At 39.3% G+C, this 22,782-nt stretch overlaps 1 protein-coding gene across 9 annotated transcripts in view; it reads right to left on the minus strand.

The window, feature by feature from the left end:
* Window positions 1–20,930, minus strand: part of RNF182 (ring finger protein 182) — a 36,553-nt gene extending 15,623 nt beyond the window's left edge. For 2 of the 9 annotated variants that reach the window (XM_065052346.1, XM_065052341.1), the window contains exons 1-3: window positions 20,529–20,929; window positions 14,176–14,302; window positions 7,087–7,302 (exon numbers count right to left, since the gene is read on the minus strand). The gene's annotated coding sequence lies outside the window, so the exon portion shown is untranslated. Of the gene's footprint in view, window positions 1–7,086; window positions 14,125–14,175; window positions 14,303–20,528 lie in introns of those variants that run through there. The other 7 variants (XM_065052345.1, XM_065052340.1, XM_065052343.1 and 4 more) reach the window with 5 other exon arrangements.
* Between the last annotated feature and the right edge of the window lie 1,852 nt (window positions 20,931–22,782).

Genomic DNA, 22,782 nt, shown 5'->3' on the forward strand with positions numbered 1-22,782 from the left:
TTTCCCTGTCAACCCTAATCAATGTGAGATTTTGCACAAGAGTTACAGAATGTGGTGTACTGATCCGTGCTCGGCTTATGGTCAGTTGTATAAACCACTGTGAAAAAAGTGCCTCAACTCTTTTCACAAAAACATAGTTTCCGATGGGGTAGATAGTGAGGTTATTTCTCAAATAAATATGCATGAAAGAGAAACCCTACAACTTATACAGCAAAAATTAGTGTATTATTGACTGCTTCACAAGAGACTAATATCAAATACAAGTATTTTTATCAGAAGTTTTTGTTACAATATTTAGAGCCATTGCCTGATCTCTCTCAATCCTCTACAACAGTACAACAAAAATACAGAAAATTGTAGATTTTAATATTTGAAGCAGAGTTCATGGGTCTCTGACCATTGAGTATGAAAAGTCTTGTAATATTAATGTGCCATCCCACCCAGTAAATAAGCAGGAATAAATTCATTTAACACAACGTTCTCTTTATTCAGTATTGTGACACTGGCTTTTAGGGTGCTTTCTACATGCTTTGCATGTGTGTATTCAATATCACCAGACTTCATTTCCTCTTAACAGCATCATTTGCAATACCTTTTTGTTATTCCAATAACTTACATTATGTGTCCAGTAGCAGTGGAAAATGGCTTGAATAAACAGCGAATGCCTTATAGAAACCTCACTATCCTCAACAACTTTCTTTCTAGCTAGAGGCTACTACAGCATCGATATGAATCTTAAAATCGATTACGATGTCGAAAAAGAAGTTTTATTATTTAGGCTTGTAGACACAAGCAAAATCTCTTCCAATATTTCTTAAGAAGGATTTTTCCCTCATATATAATTCATGAGCTATTTATATAGGAATATGCTGAATGACTGCTTAATGTGACATACAGCTGTGGGTTGCTTTGTAGCTGGTTTTAAGAGTAAAACTAATAAAGGACAAAGGACCTGATCTCTTAATAGCTGTCTGGATTTAAAGAGGCTATTAGTTACTCTAAATCGATAAATAAAATGAGATGGCTTGAAATTTGTTTCTAAAATAGTAGCATTTAATTTTAGAAATACACTACTTAAACACAATTTATTCCTGTTAAAATGATTTTCAGTTGTTTCACAACGTGCTTACTTGGGCTGCTTTACTGTTTTTTCTTCTACTGTTTTCTCACTGCCAATGGGTTTTCCTTTGTGACGCTAAACCCAAGAAATTATCTACTCCAACAAGAACATATTTCACAACAGAACTCATAACCTTACCATTATTTTGGGGAAAGGTTAGACATTATCCTCTTTGGTAGCAGGGGTGGGTTTTGGCAGCTTTCTCAAATACGGTGGAGTTCTGTTTCTCAGCTTTAGTGCTTGTGACCTTTAGAAGCTTTTCTGGTAACTAAACAGACTGTAGGACATTGATTCCAGAATACGACTTGAAAAGATACGAAGTGATAAATAAATAAGAAGATTCGCAGTATTTCTCAATATAGGCATAAATGTTTAACTATATGACCTACAGATATGTCTAGCATTTGTCTTTAAACTAGGTATTTTTGAAAGCCAATATGATTTTGTATTAGGTTTTAGAATACATGAAGATAACATCACCAAAGTTTACCTCATTGTTTTGCTTGCTACTGTATGCTTGAATGCAAGTAATAAGTCGAGAAATATAGCAAATAACTTTTTCTTTTTAAATAAGATCTTTCAGTACAGCAGTAACTTTTAAGTGACATATACAAAATGTAAGATCCTCAAACTATGATAGAATTCTTTTTCTTTGGACATATTTTTCTGTGTTCTCTAATTTGGGAGGGACCAGGCCGGACAAAATTACAGAAAATTAAACTTGATGACATCATTCAGTAAGAAATTCCTCTTCACACAGGGGAATAATTTCAAAGTATTTTAATAAGTTCCAATTAACCTTCAAATTAAAATTTAAATAGAAAGTAAGTGCTGCATTAGGTTTTGTCCTAATGGAGCTGAAAATAGTCCCAGAATAGACTACAAATGAAACTGTACTTCTTTCTTTTTCTGTTGTCATTAAAAGTAATTCCTCTAATACTTAAGTGTGTTTGACTAGGTTCATTCTGTTTCAGATATTTTCTAGGTTATGACTGTCTCTATAGATTTTTACTATATTGTCTATTTTATCTCACTAGGTAAGTACAAACAGAAGATAAAAAGGGTGGAGGATTATACAGGGCAGTACTGATACTGAAGTTTACATATCATTTGCATATACTTGGTTACAAGGTTTTCTGCCTTAACTGCTGCTCAGAATTTGCACGTTACCCCATGCAGAAAGGAAATCAGTAAAGAACAGTGGTAGTTACTTCAGTCACAGAATGTTCAAAAACTATATGTAAAACTAATCCAAGTCTAATACAGATTTCCACTTAAAAACGACTTTTCCAGACCTGGTCTTCCACCAGCATATGCTTTTTGAAAAACTGGCAACCAAAATCTAGTCTGTCTGATGTTGCAAGTACTGCTAACAGCTGGAAAAGGAAAGAGAGGAGTCTGAGGAAACAAACTTTAACCTGGAGATGCTAAACTGTAATTTTAGTATTTAACTTAGTTCACCTAAAAGCACACATCTAAAAATAGCTACTGCTAGGATCAAATTTATTTTTACTTTGGCATTATGGCAGTAGTTGTCACATATTCCCTAATCATTTGACATAATTATATATTACTAGAATTACAAAGATGTTATGAAAAATGTCATATTAATAGAGCTTGTTGACATGTGGTAAAGCTACATTGCACGTCTTCAATGGCAATTGTGGGAACTGATTGATCCTAACAGACAGGTGTCAATGAAGGGACATGTACTTCGTAACATGTGTTATTCTCTTATAAAATATTTGCATGAAAAAGTCAGTTTGGCCTGATTTATACACAATGGAAATAATTTTAGAAGTGTACCAAATTTCTTTTTAACTGCATATTTTTTAAGCACTTGTTATTACTACCCTGCACCAAATAGCCTTATTTTCCGCTACCTTTCACAAGTATTTTTCTTTGGCAATGAAAGTTCCCTCAAATGATGAGAAAGAAAAACTTCTTGTTAGGTTTTTATACTAACTATAAGCAAATTACAATCTATGACTGCTATGGTCTTAAGAAAATGCAGAAGAAAATTATCTGTTAGAATGTGATTTTTTTTTTTTTTTTAATTTGAGTGCTTCTACTGAAAATGAAGCAGCATCAAAGCAACTCTACTTCTGCCTAGCAGGACTTCACAGTTGTGTGGCTGCTGCATGGAAAATAAACTACAAAACTACAGAGAACAGTTACTGCATGCCCACCCATCATTAGAGACACCGGCACACAAAATAAAATTGCACATATTTAAAAAACATAATAAAGGAGTTGAATTAATTTGTGTCAAATGATATGCACAGCTTTTATTCTCTGCCATTAAGGAATACAGGAATCCTCTTAAACAAGAGCAGCTTTAAGTATCAGTCTAGGGGTATCCTTGTAACCACTGTGAATAATCTGGGACTGTCATAGATCCATAAAGCGCGACATTGCTGCTCTCAGAATTGCTGGAGTGCTCTACTAGTGGGATTTGTTTAACTAAAGCTTATCAAGGACTTAAACTTCAGGGAGACCGATATTAATTGCTCTGCTTTTAACATGTTATTTAGCAGTAAAATGTTGTATTTTTTTTTACCCATTGTGAACTGTCAGTGAAAGAGTTTTAATGCTACTAGATGGAGTATTTCAAGTGAAGGACAGAATCCTCATGGGCTGAGACTATATATAACAATAATACAGAGACTACACTCTGTAAGGAACCACTTTGGTGTGATTCCTTTCCTAAGTATCATGGTTTAATCCGAGCTAGCAATATAACCCTGATAGCTGCTCACTTGACCCATCCCCTCCCTACCCCCCAATAGGAGAGAAAATCAAAAGGGAAGGGAAAAACTTGGATTGAGATAAACACAGTTTAATAACAAAATACTAATATGCTACTAGTAAATATATATAAAATAGAAATAAATGATACTCAAGATAATTCCTCATAAACTCTGTCTGCACCAAGCAGAAAGTCCCAGAAAGCAGCATGTGGTCCCATACAGCCAGTTGCGAATGAAGAAAAAAAGGAAAAAAGGCAGAAAGGCTCAAAGACCTCTGCAAAATGGCAAAAGGCCAAACTAAATGTCCTGAATTGACCTCCTCCAGCTCATACAAAAAGAGCGAAGAAAGAACGCACGAGAGAGAAAATGCCCAAGAGAGAGCAAGAGCAAGAACGACCCAGAGGGAGAGAGACCGGAAGATCACAACTCTCCTTAAATACGAAGCACGACGCTAATGGGATGGAATACTCTTACTGATCAGTATGGATGTCAGTCAAGCTCTGCCCTGTCCATGCCCTCCTTCCTCAATGCCTCACACCTGTGGGCAAAGCTCAGAACATCCTTTGCTCTCAGACCAGAGCAATTAAAAACGTTAGTTCTGTCCTGGGATGTTATCTCTTGTTCTCAAACTAAGTCCAAATAATGACTGTGCCAGCTACGAAAAAGAAAGTTTTCTAACTGCATAAAGAAAATTAACTCATTTTCAGTCAAATCAGTACACCAAGATAAACTCCCTCTATTGTTAATTTCAATGTCTCCTTGAGAGTTAGAGGGCCTGATCCTCACCAGACCTCAGTCTTCAGGTCAAATTTTCCTCAGCTAGCAAAAGAAAAATTGGCTCTGTTTACTATTTATACATCATCCCATCCTACATCATCTGTAAAGTAGACAAGAATCTGAGGAGAATGAGCTGAAATATAATATACTCTGGGAATATCTGAAGGCACAATGGCCACCATGGGTTACCCTGAGTCTAGTGCTACTTCTGGAAGCATGTTCAGGCCTGGGAGTGCCCTTGAGACTGGGTAAGAGAAGCAGAAACAAGCAGGCTATTTATCCACAGCATGTATCAAAATCCAGTTAAAAATACAGTATATGTCCCTCACATGTGTTTCTGACAGAAATATAATGCCACAAAGGCATCTAAGCCAATCAAGTCTAAATCTGATCAATGTGAATCTGCAAAGCAGTTGGAAAATGTGTTTCAGCAAGAATTGCCTAATTCTACATTGGGGCAAGGACAACCTGGACTTCCCAAATTTTCCATCATCCAAAAGATTTACACTGGTCAAGTCTCACAAACTCAATGAAGGGTATGAAATTGTTTTTGCTTTGAGCAGAGCTACAGCATTTTGAAGTCATTTGTAACTATAACCGTTGAAGAGTTAAACTAAATCAAAATGTTTGAAGTGTGCTAGTTGAGCATATTTAAAATAAAAAATCCAGGAAAGGAAGGCATTGCTTCAGAAATTTTGGAAGTAATCAAGGTGCATCCAGAAATACAGCTTGTATATTAAACTAATTAGAAAGAAAGGGGAAAAAATATCCCACACACAGTCTAACAAACAAAAACAATGAAAAAACAAAAACAAAAACAACAACAAAAAATACAGAAATCAAACAAGATCAAAAAACCCCCCAAGCACAACAACCATAAAATCAAATTCTAAAAGGTTTTTTAAAAAAATATAGTCCATAGACAGTCATTACACTTGTCTGATTACCTGCTTTAGTGTAAATTAATAACTGAGACCAGATATTAGTATTTCCTTAACCGGTAATAATGAATGGGGATTTTAGTTTAAGTGTTTTGCAACATACAGGACGAGGCTAGAAAACTAGAAAATAGAACACTAATGAGTTCTGGATTTTGCTTAATGTAATTTAAATCCCAACATGAACACAACAGCTTTTCAGTGAGTATTCCCAAGCATATCAGGTTTTCTATACAGTATCACAAATGAGCAGCTTGGCTGAGGCTTATGGAGTAAAGCAGGAAATGAAAAACATTTCTTGCCTTCTGCTAATGAGATTTTTTTTTTTTAATAGAACGAACATAACCAAGAGCATCTTAAAATACCAGATGTTTCAAATGTCAGTTTCTTTAACATATTTTTAATAATGAGGCTCTTCTGCTCTGCTTTTACTTAAGCGAGTGAATAGGAGGCTTTTGAATACTCTACTACCTAAGTCTCTTCATAAAAGGGATACTAGCAAGAGTGACCTTTCTACTTGACAGTAAGGGATAACACATATAACACATATTTCACTGTTTTCATTTCCAATGTGCTGAGTGCATACAGGGTGCAAAGAAGTGAAGATTTAGGAAAACGAAACAAAACAACAACTATAGAAATGTAGCATCTATTTAGAAGCTAATAAACATTAGTTTTTATTTATGCTATTACTCTTCCATGGAAAGCTCCATGCTTGAAGCACCAGTATGGCATACTGCTGCTTGTTAGCCTACTCGATCATGGTTTATAAAGTTACAAGTATTGCACTAATAATCAGTGCAAAAGGCAGCATAGCACCCACCATGAATCTATGACTTTTCCACATGTCTACAAACAAAGACCACGTAACTTGCAGCAAGTTAAAATATAACTTTCTTCCTGGGGCTTGGCTTCTTGACAGTAGGAGTTCTCACTGAAATGGAACAAAATCCAATTCTAGTGTCTTCTCCAGAGTCAAACGGTTACAATATTCCTTGAGGACTTCTGAGCTAATGTTTGTCTTTCCCTGCTTCTGGAGAGCTGTCTCAGAAAGCGCACCCTGAAGGGTATTTCCCATTAATTGTGGTGGATGTATTTTGCACCACCAAGTGCAAAATTCTCTTCAAGCTGCAGCATGGCTTTGACATAACTTAGCCAGATCTGGTACTGGAAGCAACTTAGCTGTAATAGCATGTAGTTCTGCACGAGCACCGTTAATCTGGTTCTTAGGAGATTCAGCAAAACTTATGCACCATTTCCCACGCCACCACTAATCCACAGAGGTTTGTCTACAACTTGTGCCAATACATCTTGCCTATCTGTAACAAGTCACTGTACGGTGTTAAGCTACAGAAGGCTGCATTTTGAAATGTGATAGGAGATATCCTAGAAGACAGTAAAAGTTTTACCTTTCATTCTCAGAGTTTCTAAACTGAGATACGTGTCAGTTTGAACTGGGTGTCTCAGAGGATCAGTAACCAGAGAAAATGGAGAGTCTCACCTCCACTTACGCAAAACTTTATGCAGATGTTGCTATCCACATCACGTCTGGCTGTGTTCCTCCATACAGATGCCTTCTAAAGTTCTGTCATGCCCATTAATATCTTGTGTGTTTGAAGCAACAATTGCAGTAGAAGACTTGAGAAACTTTTACTTCCATGGTTTCCCTCCACCCCAAGACACTCCAGTGTTTCTGAAGGGCCTTCACAGAACACTGCTGTATGGACGGATCATAAGACAAAAGTGGACTGAGTGAAAAGCAGCTGCTCAGTGAATTTTAAGTGGATTCACCAGACCAAATGAGGGCTGCAAAAAAGCAAATTACACATCACACAGCAACAACCAGAACTTTACACACAAGATCAAGTCCAATGACCAAACTGTAAGTGTGGAACTCAAACAGAAGTTTCCAGATCACAGAATAATTGAAAATGCTAACAATTATGGTTTTAAACAAACAAAACATTCTAAATATACATCTAAGATTGATTCCTGAGGACAAATCTGCTTTCTAACGTAGTGCATGTATTCAGATAAATGAAAGCTACCTACATAGTCCCACTGGATTGAATGAGAGATCTAGGAAATAAGTGTCAGAACATGCCTACCACATGGTGAAATTCTTTTGACCTTATGATTCAGACCACAATTTCTGACTTACTTCAGTGATTCCTAATGGCAGTTTTGCCTTGTTTTGCCCTTCTACTGCAATGGTGTTAGAATATCACACTGTCTGTACCCAAACCTCTAGCTTTCAACAATCCCACTTTATAAAATAAAAAGCTCTGTATGGTATTTTCAGTGATGCAATTTATAGTACAGTACAGCAATAAAAGTATTCTTATGACTTTGAGTACAAGGCCAGAGTAGTTATGAGCCTTTTGATTAGCAACATGGCAATAGGGCATATTGATAATTCATTAGACAAAGATACTGTAAACTAGATCCTCTTGTGTAAATCAATAGTGATTCAGCAAAATGAGACACGACATTTGCAAATATAAAGTGAACAAATCACACCACTTGTGTCTTAAAAAACACCTTTGTTGGGAACAAAAAGTCGTCTTCCTGTTGCTTTCCTTATGGCAACCTGTAGTTCTAAAGATGTGTCAAGAAAATCTTAATTTGAGGGATTCATTCACCCAATATTCTGAGATTAACTTGGAAAATGACAGCAGAAATTAAATCTTGGATGCAAATATTTTCTTAGGACAAACTAAGGCTTTTATCAGGCAAAATTCCTGTTTATTAGGGTAACAGGGAGAGAGCTGATAGAATGATGCACTAGCACAAACTTTTCTTAGTTTGCTTCATAGAATAAAAACTTTTTTTTGATGCTTCTAAAATTTGTCATTGCCTCATTTATTCAGTTCCTAAGTCTGTAATCCCTGCTAGAGCAAAAGTCAGATTGAATTGCCTGGGAGACTAACACAAATAACTGTTAATTTGGTAATGCTCTATTACTGAAAAAAAAATATTTTAATTACCACATTATTAAATCTTGGAAACAACTGTGCTTCATAATATCTAAATCCAAGCAGGGCACACCATCAGTAAAGCTCTATAATAGCATCTAGTAGTTCATAAAAACTGCAGGATACTGCTTCCTACCCAAAAAGATAAACTTCTTTTAATACCCTGGGTTGTGCAGAAAGGAGCAGACAAGATCTCAAGGACAGTGTTTATGAATACACAAATCGTGGCAGCCCCACTGGCAGGATATCAAGTCTGAAGGACTTAGGGATCAAACATTGTGTGAATGTAGTATTTGATACGCTCACACAGACTTGGTATCACATCCAAATGAGACATTACCGCCTCAGATGTGTCTCATATGCTGTTAATATACCAGGTAGAACCACTGGCTTATCACACCAGTGGTTCTGGAAGAACTTTGCATCCCACTCACCACCAATAGCAATCCTCAACCATTTCACTTGGTAAGATTTTAACTTGGCTACTCAGAAAAGGAAACTAAGGACTATGAATTCCAATTATCTGTAAGACATCTTGCAGTGACACCATCACTAAGCACTAGATCTAAATGGAACTAAAAAAGACCTTCAAAGTAAATGCCTATTCTCTTTTCTAAACACTCCGCTGTAAACCTTACTCTTGCTTGTACCTGTGCAAAGCCACTGAGCTCAATTCCATTGAGTTACTGATGTTGCATGAATGTAACTGAGCACACAATACAATTTACAAGGCTGCTATGTCAGAGTCTTGAGATCCTGACAGAAGAGAGCTTTGAATCAGAGAAAAGAAAGGGCAGTGGTGTGATGAATCTGAAAGAGTTTTATGTATAGAGTGGACAAAGGGAGGTAAGTGCAAGCGAAGAAAATTTAGGAAAAATGGTTTCTAATGGCATGTTAGGGAACACAGCAGAAAACTTGTACAGGGGAAGAAGGTTTGAATGCAAGAAAAACAATTTTGAGATGACAAACAAGGTCAATTTATGGGGAGTTTCAAAGATGCAGAATTATATGGTTTAGGAAAACAGCCAAAAAAGCTACAAGGGGTTAAAATAAGGTGAAGGGAAGCAACGGAAGCATCAAGTCACCTAGGAAAGGGTAGGTTATAGGTTATATGTTACACATTACAAGAATGAAGTAAGAAGGAATTAAGGCATAGGCAGCGGTGGAAGGTCAGGAAATGCTTGTTACTGCTATAAGATTTACTAAATTATCTCTGAGCGTGTTTAGCAGATGACATTTCACCCCTTACCTATATGGAGTTGCCATGTGCGTCATGTCTTGTGGTCTATTCATCCCTGAAGGTGGCAATCTCCTCTCTACCTCTAATGTGAGGCTGTCCATTAAGGGCATGCCCTCAGTTTTAGTAAAGGCACCTAACACAAATTCTGTATGCCTATCTTCATCTATGGGCTTCTGTTCATTACACATTCACAGTGCTGCAAATCAATGTTAAAAGAAACACAAACAAGACTGATTACTTTTGTTTGAATCACACATGAACTGTATTATCAAATGCAGGTAAACTTGATATGTATATATTTTTACATGAATAGTCACATTTTCAGATAATTTTCTTTGTAATATATTACTTTTTTGATGACTGTGGTTTTCAAAAGCAGATCTAACATACAGTGCATTTTCCAGGAAGAGCTACAGAGGAGGAAGTGTGTTGCCTCACACACTGCTCTTCCATGCTTCTAAATACATTACTCTATATTGGGGAAAATCCAGAGAAACATGATAAATCAGGATAAAAGCTGAAATTGCAATTTTCATATTGAAAATGAGCACTACTATCTCCTCATAAAAGGAAGCACATCAGGTTGCTAGTGGCTGTTGCTCAACTGGATCAAAACCCTGCATTTCTGAAAATGCAGAGGAAAAGTAACTCAATATATTTATCCGAACATTACATTGCTAATGTTTTTTTCTATAAGTAGCATATGTGTAAAATAATATTTAGCTAGATAATTTTACCTGACATTTCAGGAAGAATAATCAGGCATAGCTCTGCTCTACAATCAGTACTCTAAAGCGATATAGATGGAGAAAGAGTAACACACATACAAACACAGACCCTATCCGCCTCTAAGCCCACTTCAGCCAGAGGATACAACATGTCTCTATTTTAAGTGCTGATTCAAAACTGCAGATTTAACAGAATTATCAGGGAGTTGCTCAATAAAAGAGAAGCTCAGTTTAAACAATTTAAAGCTGGGACACAATGCCATTATCACAAAGCCTTGTATTAATTATTATGTTTGCTCTTTCCGGCCTGTCACAATGATGAACAATAATGGTTGCACAATGCAAGATATTCACCATTTAGCTAATTCGCTCAGTCTAGGCAGAGGATCAAATATGTCTCTGTACTCTTCTGTTTCTTAACAACGGCCCTTTTTGGTTCAAAATGTAACTAAGAGAAATGCCAGAACTCAGATGACCTGTGCATATCTTGCCTGTCATATCCTAGAGCCTAAAATTCAGACGCTGGAATGCAATGGCCACAACTTTTAACCTGAGTCTTTCCAGGGCAGATGGCACTGCGGAGAGGCAGAGAACAATCACACCGCTTCAGTTCCCTTCCTCTCAGACCTCAAGCAGAGCAAGGACCATCTCTGGTGCATCAGTGGCAGTGCTATTCTTTGCTTATAGGAAAGAAAAATCAGGGAAAAAACCCAAAAGTTTCACAGACATCCGGAGCTGCAGATGGGAAGTGAACTTTGTCATTGTCCTCACCGGAACCAGCGGGTTTAATGAAACAGACCCCCAATCTTTGCCCATTTCCTATCAAAACAATTCTCCATGGTTTTACCATTATAACTTTCTTCATCAGTGGATGTGTGATGCTCGCTGTTTGCTGCCTGGCACACTGCATTTCTTTCTGCAGATGGGTGAATAACCATTCATATCTCTGACTAGAGTCTTTCTTTTGCTAGAGATACGAAACTGGATTTGTGTGGGGCAGCTGCTCAGTATTTGTGTGCCAGTCTGAGTGGCCTACTGTGTCACGGTGGACAAATGACGTCATTTCTGGAGCAGGTCTCGCAGGAACTGTGCTGCTGCTTACTGCTATGAATGCCGATGAAACTGCTTTCCCAAGATTTGTTTCTTCTCTCATAACAATATGATCTTGGAACACATGAGTTCAGTTCGATTTTTTTTCTACAAGTCTTTCAGACTTTGCCTATTATCTGAACGCTCCACACTCCTTCAGTGTATTGTCTAGAAAAATTGATCTAAACATTGCAATAAGTACTGTTGGTGAAAAATCAGGTATTTTAACAGGCATACTGCCAGGATAGACATTCATTCTCATCTACATGCTAGTCCAGAAATCCCACTGCTAATTCATATTTCTTCCCCAAAGGGCCACATCTTCCATCTTTCCTACTGTAAAAAACCAAAGAAACAAACACCAAAACCAAACACAACAAAAAATCCACCAAAACCACACACACAAAACCAACAGAAACCCACACGAACCCCAGCAACCCATTCTGATCGATTTCTACTAAAAGCTGCTGCCAAATAGTATTAATCTCCTCCTCTGGAATTTTCTGATTTACCCTACCTTCTGCACTTCTGTCTGTTTAGACCCTAAATTCTGCACAGTAAAGGCTGTGTTGCATCTTGTCCATCAAAGATATTGCTAACATTTTAACAAGAAATCATGAACGTAATCCATTAGCTATGTGCTTTAGTATAACACACGCATACACACTTGAATTTCAATTTTATGCATATGCAAACATCAAAGCAAATGTCGTTTGAAGCTGTTCCTTGTCAATTCTCCAAGCGTTCCAAGACAAACGTGACTCTTCAAACATGATCAAGAGAGCTCTGGGCCAGAAGTAATGGGGTGATATTAACCTTACTTTTCAATACAAATAGTCATGTGCTGATCACTGAATATTTTTTGTTGTTTCCCAGGAGTTAGCATTTGTCATAGCATTATTTCATGCTTCTTTTTGCTCTTTATCAGTGCTTTGGTTAAAATTGCTAGTGTGTGAGCACCAAAATAAAACATCTAGGATCTTTGAAACACCTTTTAAAAAAAATTATCTGTGTTCCAATGAGGCTGCCTTTTCTGTACTCACACAGACATGATCATAAATGAAAACAAGGTGTGACAAAACTGAGCGTAAAGATGCAACGCTGCTATCGAAAGAGGTTCAGAGTGAAGCAGTGAAAAGGAGGCGGCAACAAATATGCAGCAGGATTGGATTACTGTTTGTTACAAGTTACTATTTTACAGTCACCGGCTAGACACTTTTTTTTTTGGCCATCTGCATAGAATTGTGTCCAGAGCTGCTCTTTACTGATCATACTGTGTGAAATTGCTTCTCTTCCTTGTGCAACAGGCAAACAAAAGGTGACAGGGACGAACTTGTTTGTACAGTAACTTACAGCCCAGTGTGTAAGCAATTTCCACACATGTATCTATGATGTCAATTTACACCCTTGGCCTATCTGGCAAGTATAAATATGCATGTGTGTACATTTGCATAATTTAAAATATTATATCTCTCTTGAGAGGGTAGCATATATAAATGTCTGCAGACTAGAACTACAGAAAAGCTGTTACTGTCTCAAGAGACCTACAGAATTTCAAATACACACACACACTCTATATGAGCTATCTGTATACATGACAAACAGTGAGTCAAGCATCATATTAATGTTATTAAAACCGAAAACAAATTACAAGACTGGCACTACTGACATTTCTTTGTATGAATAATTTTACTTTACCGAAACAGAAAAACAGGAAGATGACTTAATTTTTAACACGGAATCAAGTTCAGAAGGCTGTTCAAGTTATTCATAGCCATATCTGTGTAAAAATCTGCATTAAAAAGAACCCCGGAAAGTTTCTACATGTTATTGTGACATGCCTCCCTCCTCCCTGTCCCAAAGGCAATGATAATTCGTATTTTAATAAGACTATGTCAACATGCATTAATGAAGCTTTATATTTGCACCGATGAAGACACTGAAAATCCATACTTCAGCACAAATGTTTTGGCTATGTTACAATAATTTCATAAAAACAAGTTGTGTGATGCACGTGTTGCCAGATCCATAAGCACAGTACTCTACTCTACAGGCTATCTTGGGAGACATACAAGGGGAAAGTAGGGAGACATCATTGCACGCAATGTTTCTCCATGCCAGGGTTAAAAATGCTTTACCTTGCTTGTCAGAAGGCATAGATGGGCAAAGCAGTGATATAATTGAGTTCAATTATGCTTAAGAGATAGTTGACATAAGTGGAAACTCAGTTCATTTGGGATTTTTGTGGGATCCATTGAAATGAAGTATTACTACTTCATTTTTACATCAGCTGCATACCATTATTTTTCAACTCTGCCTCCCTTTCTAAGCCTTGTAAGAGCCATTTCTCTATTTTTCCACTCAAGAAAGCATCCTTCTTCAGATCCCTAATTGAGCACATGTATAAATATGTACATGCTCAAGTTCCACTGAAACTAGATGTATGCTTAAGTGTGATCCTATTGTATTAAGAGGATAGTTTATATTCTAGGATATGATTTGGCAAAATAGAGATGTGATGCTCAAGAAAGCATTTTGGTGAGCTTCCAGGGACTTACCTGCCAGCTGCCAAGCTGCTCTGCTCTGGACTCGATTTATTCATCCATCCACCACCAAAATGTCTGAATGACTTGGTAACAAAAACAGATGATTCATCATTGGTATGTTCTCTGTTCTCTCTCTGTCCTGTGGGAGACATGGTATTATATTTTACAATTAAGATATTAATACTTCAGGATAAGAGAAACTTATGGTATAAAGAGGGAAAATTTTATCTTACTGGATAGATACTCATTCCCGATTTTTGGAAGACAGGGCCAGAGATGAAATTTTTCATTGTTAGCTGATCTTTAAATGAGCAGGTACCCATGGCTATCTTCTCAAGTGTAAAATGCCACCTCATAGCCAATGAAGAGCAACATAAGCTATAGAGTCAGAAGGTGTTCGCCCTTTCAGTCTTTTTAGATAGATCTATTCTGTTTCCATTTTCTTACCAAGCATTATTCAACATGTCGACCTTGAACTTAACAGCACAAACATCAAGGACTTATCTCAGAGACTGATAGGGAGGATATGACAACTTCAGGTCTGCCACAGAGGGAACAGAAAGGAGAAATACACTAGAATATTAAAAAATGCAGAGACTGTTTCCACCTAACAACAACTTGGCTCAAGTAATACAAACAAAATAAGGAATTAATGAAAGAAAATACAATTTTTCTTTAAAGTACTTTCTAGTTGCATAGTTATTGTATCAGATTGCTATAGAGAAAGGTCTGACTATTCCCATAAGCTGGGTACCTAACTCACACTGTGAATGAAACAGGTAGATTGAAAATTCATAGATATTTCTCCACTAATACCTGCCAGAAGGGGTCATCAAATAGGCACGTTTTAAAGTGTGTGGGGAGTGTGATGATTAGGCTAACAAGTATTTTCACCAGTAGACTTGAAGGAAATATAAAGTAACTTCTGATTAAATTGTATGGATTGCATAAAAGTTTAGCAGAACGGTAAGTAATTAAGAGGACAGGATTATTTGGCAAACCAGACTCATTGAAACAAAATGCACCTGAGTACAACCAGATACAGAGCCTGGAATTATCAGACCAGTCCTTGAGAATGGGGAACTATCTAATGGAAAACAAATAATCCGAAAAAATGTAGAAGTCACAGAGGACAAATCACTGAGAATGAGATCTTAGCAATACAGGATGGGTAAGGAGGGAAACAAAGCCAGGTTTTACCTCTGGGTACCATTACCATTTATGCTTTGGTGACAGTCAAACTAAGACATTTTGCACAGTTCTGATGTTCACATTCTATAAAGAATATTGAACGACTAGACAGTTGTTCACAGAAACAGTGAGATCAGTCACAAAAAAAAATATTCAGGAGCTGAATAAAACTCCTTCCAGCAAAGGCTTTAAAGAGCTCAATCTGTTTAGCTTGTCAAAGAATGAGAGGCAACTTGATTACAGGAATAAAGCATCAAGTACAAAAGCCCTCTTTGATGTAGTGGACACAGTAAATGTCTGTAATATACTGAAAGCAAAACCAAATACTAGAGCCTTATGAAACATCAGCTTTCCATTGAATATATGTATTACAATACAGTTTTATTCATACAATCACACATCATTTTCTTCTACAGGAAGCTTCATTGAGTGTGCGGGGTAGTCAGTTGTTATTTAGTGAATGCTGTGGTTTATTCTCATTGTTTAATTTGTGGCCTCACAACTCACTCATTGTACACCGTTTAAATCTAGCACCAAACACAGCACTGTTTCTTTCTTCCACTTTCATTTGGCTGTTGCTTTGACAGCATGGGTATAATTCAGTGAACTGAAAAAGATACAGGAAGATAAAAGCCCTCATTACACACACGTTATACAAGACTCCACCTGGACAAAAGGTGACTCAAACACTACCCATAGTTTTTGCTTAAGGTTGTTTATAAAATTATAGTTAAATAAGTTAAGTATTTTCAATAGTGGTAGAAGCACTGGCAGACCTTTTCATTTTTTTTTGAGCATCACTTGTAGGAGTTGTTTAAAGAGTGAAAGGCCAGTATCAGCTTGAGGTTTAAGTAGGTTTGTTTCCACCACGGAATACTACTGTGGAAATACTCCAGGTCCCATATCACGTATTAAGAGACAACTGGCTTCTGCAGGTTCTTGGTAAACACCTGCAGGATAGCTTCCTCAGGGCTCATACAAAGCTATTCCACAGTAGAAGCTTCAAGGTCAGATGCTTTTTCATGCAGATTCTGATCAGGTCACTGCTTATGAGTCACCAAGGGGGGAATATTTACTTTCTGTCTGCGGGAGCACATCTCCTGCCTGAGGTTTACAGACTGGCTATCCATCTATCACCTGAAACGGGAGTTTTCTTTCTGTGCCATGAGCTGCCTGCCAAGACAAGTTCCCCTGCCTAGAACACCACCTGCCCTGAAACTACTATGGAAAGGTTTGGGTTTCCTGACCAATACCTTTTGCCACAGATACTGCTGATAAAGCCTTGAAGGCTTATGAAAGGGGGCCCAAAAGAAGCCTTCAGCCCCTAACTGGATCATCCACTGGGAGGAACTGGAAGACAGACTCAGCAACATATTTTCCTGGCTGGGTCTCCACCAACCTGTCATATTACCAGTCCCATCTCAACCTGACTCCTCATACCAATCCCAGATAACTCTCTCCCACCCTGCGCCTTGACTCCAAGGCTATGTCTCCATCACAGGCTGCATGTCAAGCCCCATCTTGTTCCCCACTGCAACCCTGTACACCTTCGGGGTTTTTTTTCATGTTTCCCTACAGCTATTCTCAAATCCAGATTGTCACACCCATTTCTTTCTACCAGGCTGCCATTTCTGCTAATAACTTGGGTAATTCCTAATTGAGGCAGGAAAGCTGAGAGTTAAGACACTCCATCCTCATCCCTCCCCCAATTTTTGAACATTGCAATTCAAACAGGAGTGATCTTTATAGATGCTGCTTTTAAAATGCAATTCATATCTACAAAACACTTGTCAATCCAAGTCTTTCAGAGAACCCCAACTTTGTTACACTTCGGCTGAATTTCCTGGAAATGGCAAAAGACATCAGGCAAACCCTTAATGAATTTGAAGTCTCTGCTCAACACTTTGGAGATGCTGGAACATCTCAAGTTTTCACACTACCTAGACTAAACTTGAATTGCTGCTGTGTAATTTAAACTTTTACTGAATGTTTGCATAGATCTTTTCTGGAGAGTTAATACAGACTTCCATCCATTTGGCAATTTACCAAAATTAAGCCCTCACATGAATATCTGCTCATTTAAAAATAAATTAGCTGTAAGACACCATCAGATCTGAAAAAAATTGAACTCATCTATCTATAGGGTTAAAGATAAAATGGGAAAAGCAAAGGTATGCTTAATTATGGCATTTATTGTGCCTAAAGCGGTGTGCTGCATCATCTCAGGAAAACCAAGCTCACTGAAACTACAGGAGATTAAGGTTTAAAAAATTGTAGAGCTGTAGTAGGTTAAAAGCTGGACATCTTGCTCTTCTTTATGTGTCTTTGCAAATGAATTTGAAACCTAAGGTACTTTTTCAGGAGGGCTGAGCTCTTTGCAGCTTAGTACAGCACACTTACACTTGCAAATGTTTTCTTTCTACTAGAAAGTCACAATTGTCAAGTTACACAGCCCTAAGGTGCACATCTGCCCATACTATATAACTGTCAGAACAGTAGTTTATATTGGATAGAAAGTGTTTGAGCACACAATGTGTGCAAAGCAAAGGCCACAGGAGAATTTCCCAAGCTTTGCTCTCTGAGGATCCCCAATACTCCTTAGCAACCTTGCTGGAAGGACTGAAATCATAGCCTCTAGACAGCAGGTGTTAAGTGTCCCTGTATGCTTGAAATGGCTGCTGGCTACAGCAATCACATATACATCTCCAGAAAAACATTTAACAGAGCATCATTAAACCTAGGATATAGACAAACACATTAAAGACAGACTGAGCAAAGCAAGAGGAATACTGACGAGCAGACTCCTGCAGTGGCCTTGTATCACTGTACAGAGTGCACAGCTTTAGAGGATGTTTTCATGACAATTTCAGAACAGGATTCCTATACACCTCGTCAGGACTGAGGAGCATCAGAAAGGTGTGAAATGACAGTCTACAGAGGCTGTGATCTGAGTGCTAGAGAAGTTTAGACTGTTAGAAGCCTTTATACACATCAGGTTATACCATGGGACATACTACCTGTAGTGAGCTATCTTGTTCTTTCCTGGTACTCCCTCAGCTACTACACTGTATTTTTCTCTGTTAATCAAGTGGAGTTTGCAATTGTTCCCCATGGAACAATTTCAGGACTGAAATGTCACATGGCAGCATAACGGTAAACATTTTGCCTAACCCTTTAGCATTTAGGGCAAAACCATATTGAGTTCTGATGTTTCTCATTCTCTGCCGTGCAGCTAAGGGAATAGAAGTCACCAGGTCTTTATTAACCATGGCTGACCTTTTATTTCCTGCTAGGTGCATTCAATTTCAGATAGCCCAGAGTAAAGTTTTGAAATGCTATTTTCCATCATGCTAAACTGATCTAAGGACTCCATTTTTACACATTCAATAAACTCAACAGTTTGCTTTTGAGTGTTGCATGAAAAACAGAGGTCATTCAGAAGGTTATAACTTTTTCAACAAAACAACTGTTGTGACACTTCTGAAAGAAGCAAAGGACAAACACTTCTAAACACTGGCCAAAACATTGCAAACAGCATAAGCAAGAAATTCCACTTTTTTTTTTTTTTAAAAAAAAAATCCCACATTAGATCTGAATTCCACTGTACCTATTGCTATGATATTTCTCATTTAAACTTTATATTGAGAAATGTTTAACCTTGATTAACCCTAATTTAAACTTCATTTCAGTTACACATCTCTTGCAAGAGAAACCTGTCTCCATTTTATATGCTGCTTGTATTCATGACTGCTGAGGAGACCTCTATCTTCTTTCTCCAACCTATACAATATTTTCACATCATTTACTTAAATTGTATTGGTAAGTCCACTTTTCATTTAACAGTCCCTGTTTTTATATACCACTCAAACTTCTTCCAGTCAATATTTAGACTCTGGGTTCCAATATCCAGATATTATCTTATGTGTTTTAAATCTCAAATAATCTGATATTTAGATTGCATATTACTTAAAATAAATTTCTTCCCCATCCACTCAAAAAACTCTGATAGCCACACACTCCTTGTCTCACATACTATTTATTTTTTTTTTCTTGTTCACATCCAAGAAGATTCCCATCTAGAGCATCTTGCTAGCTGCATATATGTCACAGTACAATTTCGCCTTGGCCCATCAACTAGTTTATTTCCTAAATCACTCAGCAATGAACCATAATGGCTGCTCTTTAGGACCTCATCATGCAAGGTCAGCCATTCCGTTATCATTGGGAAAGTTGCTCTGAATTTTAAAGTTCTGCTGAAATGCATGGTTACTTACACAGCCTCTGCTATTCTGATGCTATTCATACAGCCAGTACAAACAGTGCCTAGGCAACTGTCCTGCTAATGACCTTCCCATCGACCCTCTGACACGAGTATCTCAAGAGCTAAGGGAGGCTGATTCTTGACTAACCTTGGCTGCCCGAGATAAGAAAACGTGTTACATAGTATTATCTCTACCATCTTACCATAGCTCTGTCTTCTCATGAGCTAGGCTGACTCTGAAAGCTACAGCCTCAGTTTGCATAAAACCTTTTAGTACACTTATTCCTAACAACAATCAGTGATTTCTTGATTACTCTTCAATATCAGACTTTTTTTTTTTTTAATAAGTACTATATTTTACAGCCATCGTCCTATTCAACATTACTTTATAAAGCTGAACAAATTAAACTTTGTAACCGCAAAATTTCCGTGAGGGCAAGGCAACAATAAATAAATTCTTATTATTACCAAGGGTAATCTTAGTTGAGGACAGGAAGCCCTGCCCTCAGCAGAAAGGGCCAGCCAAGCCCACCCGTTGCAGCCCGGGGCGCGGAACCCGCCCGTACGGTTCCGCCGCCAATACACCCCTGACCCGCCGGGCCCACCCCGGCCAGCGGCGCTTACCCGGGAGCCCAACCGCCCCGGTGCCCCAAGCCCTGCCGAGCCGAAGTCGGGAAGGAGCCGCCCGGGGCGTACCCCCCTGCACCACTCTCCGCTTCCCATCAGTTGCCGCAGACGGAGGGACGTACGCTTCCCCATTGCCCCCGCCGCCACCCCCTGGCCCGTGGGGGAGACTTTCCCGCAGCCGGCACCCGGCGGCAGGTCCCCGAGCCCCGGCCGCCTGGGCTGGGGGCTCTGCGGTCGCATGGGGATCACCCAGCCGCGGCCACCGGGGAGCCCCCTCGCTCCGTACCTGTCTGGGGCGCCGCAGACAAGCGGGCGGGGTGTCTTCGGGTAGAGGGAGCCTCGTCCCCCCTCAGCCCCGGCGCGGCAGCGGGCAGCCGGCTTTGTTACTACTCGGAAGAGCCGCGGATCAGCGCCGTCGCTATAGAAACTAGCTGCGTCTCGGAGCGACACCGGCGAGTGGCGGGAGGGAGGCGGGCGCCAGGCGGAGGTGTGGGGTGAGGAAGGAGCCGTTCATTCACGAATATCCCGGACTCTTCCTCCTCCTCCGCCTGCAACCAGCCCCCGGCACCGCCCAACCCAGCCCGGCCCCGAGGGTGGGAATGCGCCTCCCCGCCCGCATCTCACCTGCTTCCCCGAGTCGGGAAGCGGCGTCTCCACCCAGGGCACCTCCTGCCCCATCGCCACCGCCTCCTTAGGAAGACTTCCCCCCAAAACACACCCAGGGATACACTCACAGTCTCCCCCTTGCTCCCCCACTCTGAGAGCAGACCCCAGGGCAGTGGGGACCCAAGGGAGCACCCAGACCAGGAAATGGTGGGGGTTGACCTGAACCGTTACTCCTGGCCCCCCACCTTTGCAGAGAGTTCGGCCCTGGTGCCTTGCCACAAAACCACTCACAAAACCAAGACCAAACTTTATTAGCAACAGTGTTTCAATTTGTAGATGTGATTTAGCTCCACGTCCTCTGGTGAGGAGGGGACTTGCGTGGGAACTTGCTGCTGGGACCCCTCCAGACCGCAGCTCCTGATTGCTGAAGTGAGGTCCAAGGCTGTGGTGGGCTTTTTACCACTGCACAGGCCGGAAGGGACAAGGAGGAATATGGCCTGTTGTCCTGGGTACTATGCAGGCAGCAAATGGGAAGGGAAAGGTGGGTAGTAGGAAGGAAAAGGAGGGAGAGGCTGAGAATGGATCAGGGTAAAGCAGCTAGGTGGGTGGGAAATAATATTGTGTCCTGAGGTTTATGAGGTTCAGGGTCTCCCTTGCATTATCCTGAGTCTGTGTGATGGCATGTTTTCATACAGCAACACCCTATGGTGTGTCACAGACACCTGTCTTCGCATCCTGCTTGGCACAACTGGCAAAATCTGAGGCAGTCCTTTCTTCTTTTCCTCCCCATCCACCAAAGGCTCAGTGGTACTGGTTTGTTGAATCTATTGTCTTCTAATTTCTCTCCCTGAAACACCCTTGTTCTCTCTCTCAGTAGTGGAAAAGTTGATAAAACGTCCTTTAAAGTGCAAGATTGATCTCTCCTTTTCTCCTTCCCTGGTTTATATTGATTAAATTGGCCTTCCACGTTTGCCAAACGGAAGAAACCCAACATGCAAGGCGCAACTCAGAGGCTGCATTATCCATCTACTGCCACTGCTAAGCTACAGGGGATGACTATTAAGTATCAGCACTGCAAGTCACTGTGAGCTGACAAATCTGTGCCAAGAGCTGCTGGCACACTGCAGAAAACACTGTTTAGGAAAGGTTTGCCAAAGAAAAGAAAGACCCCCCGCAGGAGCTCTTCACAAAACAACGTGGCTTTACAGCAGAACTGCTGGCAGACCGTAACACAGCCGAAAGACAGTGACGGCACAAATGAGGGAGGCAGAAGGTTGGTTATGAAAGACAGGGGTCACCACATATTTATCTATCTAATTTGCATGCTAATTACTAATTCTAGAGTTAAAAAAAAAAAAAAGATAAATCCACTCAGAGCATAGCAGAGCTGAATTTTTTTTTTTTTTGTTTTACCTCATTGTGAATTTGAAGTGGAAAGAGTAACATTAGAGAAGTGAAAGATCTGCCACATGCTGGATCTTATAGCACAGGAGAAATTCTGCTCATTTTCCCTGTATATAAAAAATGCTTTAATTCTTTTAATCAAATGGAGTAACAAGATTCATAATAAATAGTGTTTTTTATAAAAATGGAAAGTTGGAAAGCAATTACACTTTTGGAAGAGTAAAGATTCTTTTTAACTAAAAATGTATTTAGAAAAGAGAGAGTTTAGTGACAGAAGTGTTGCTAAAAGAAATGGTCATTGTTTTGACAGCAAGAAACACAATGCTGTTGCTATGATGCCTTTTCATTTTTCTTCCAAAAGAATTTCTCCCAGGTGGAAGCGCAGAAAGGGCTAGAAAAATGATAGGAAAGACCGACTTACTATCTGGTCTTCACTAATACAAAGAACCTAAGCACTTACATTATTTCATGTGTTCCTGTGGCTTTTAATCTTCATTTCAGTTTTATACACAGACTTCTAAACAAGTTTC

Source organism: Columba livia, chromosome 2 (genome assembly GCF_036013475.1).
Source record: "Columba livia isolate bColLiv1 breed racing homer chromosome 2, bColLiv1.pat.W.v2, whole genome shotgun sequence".
Classification (NCBI taxonomy): domain Eukaryota; kingdom Metazoa; phylum Chordata; class Aves; order Columbiformes; family Columbidae; genus Columba; species Columba livia.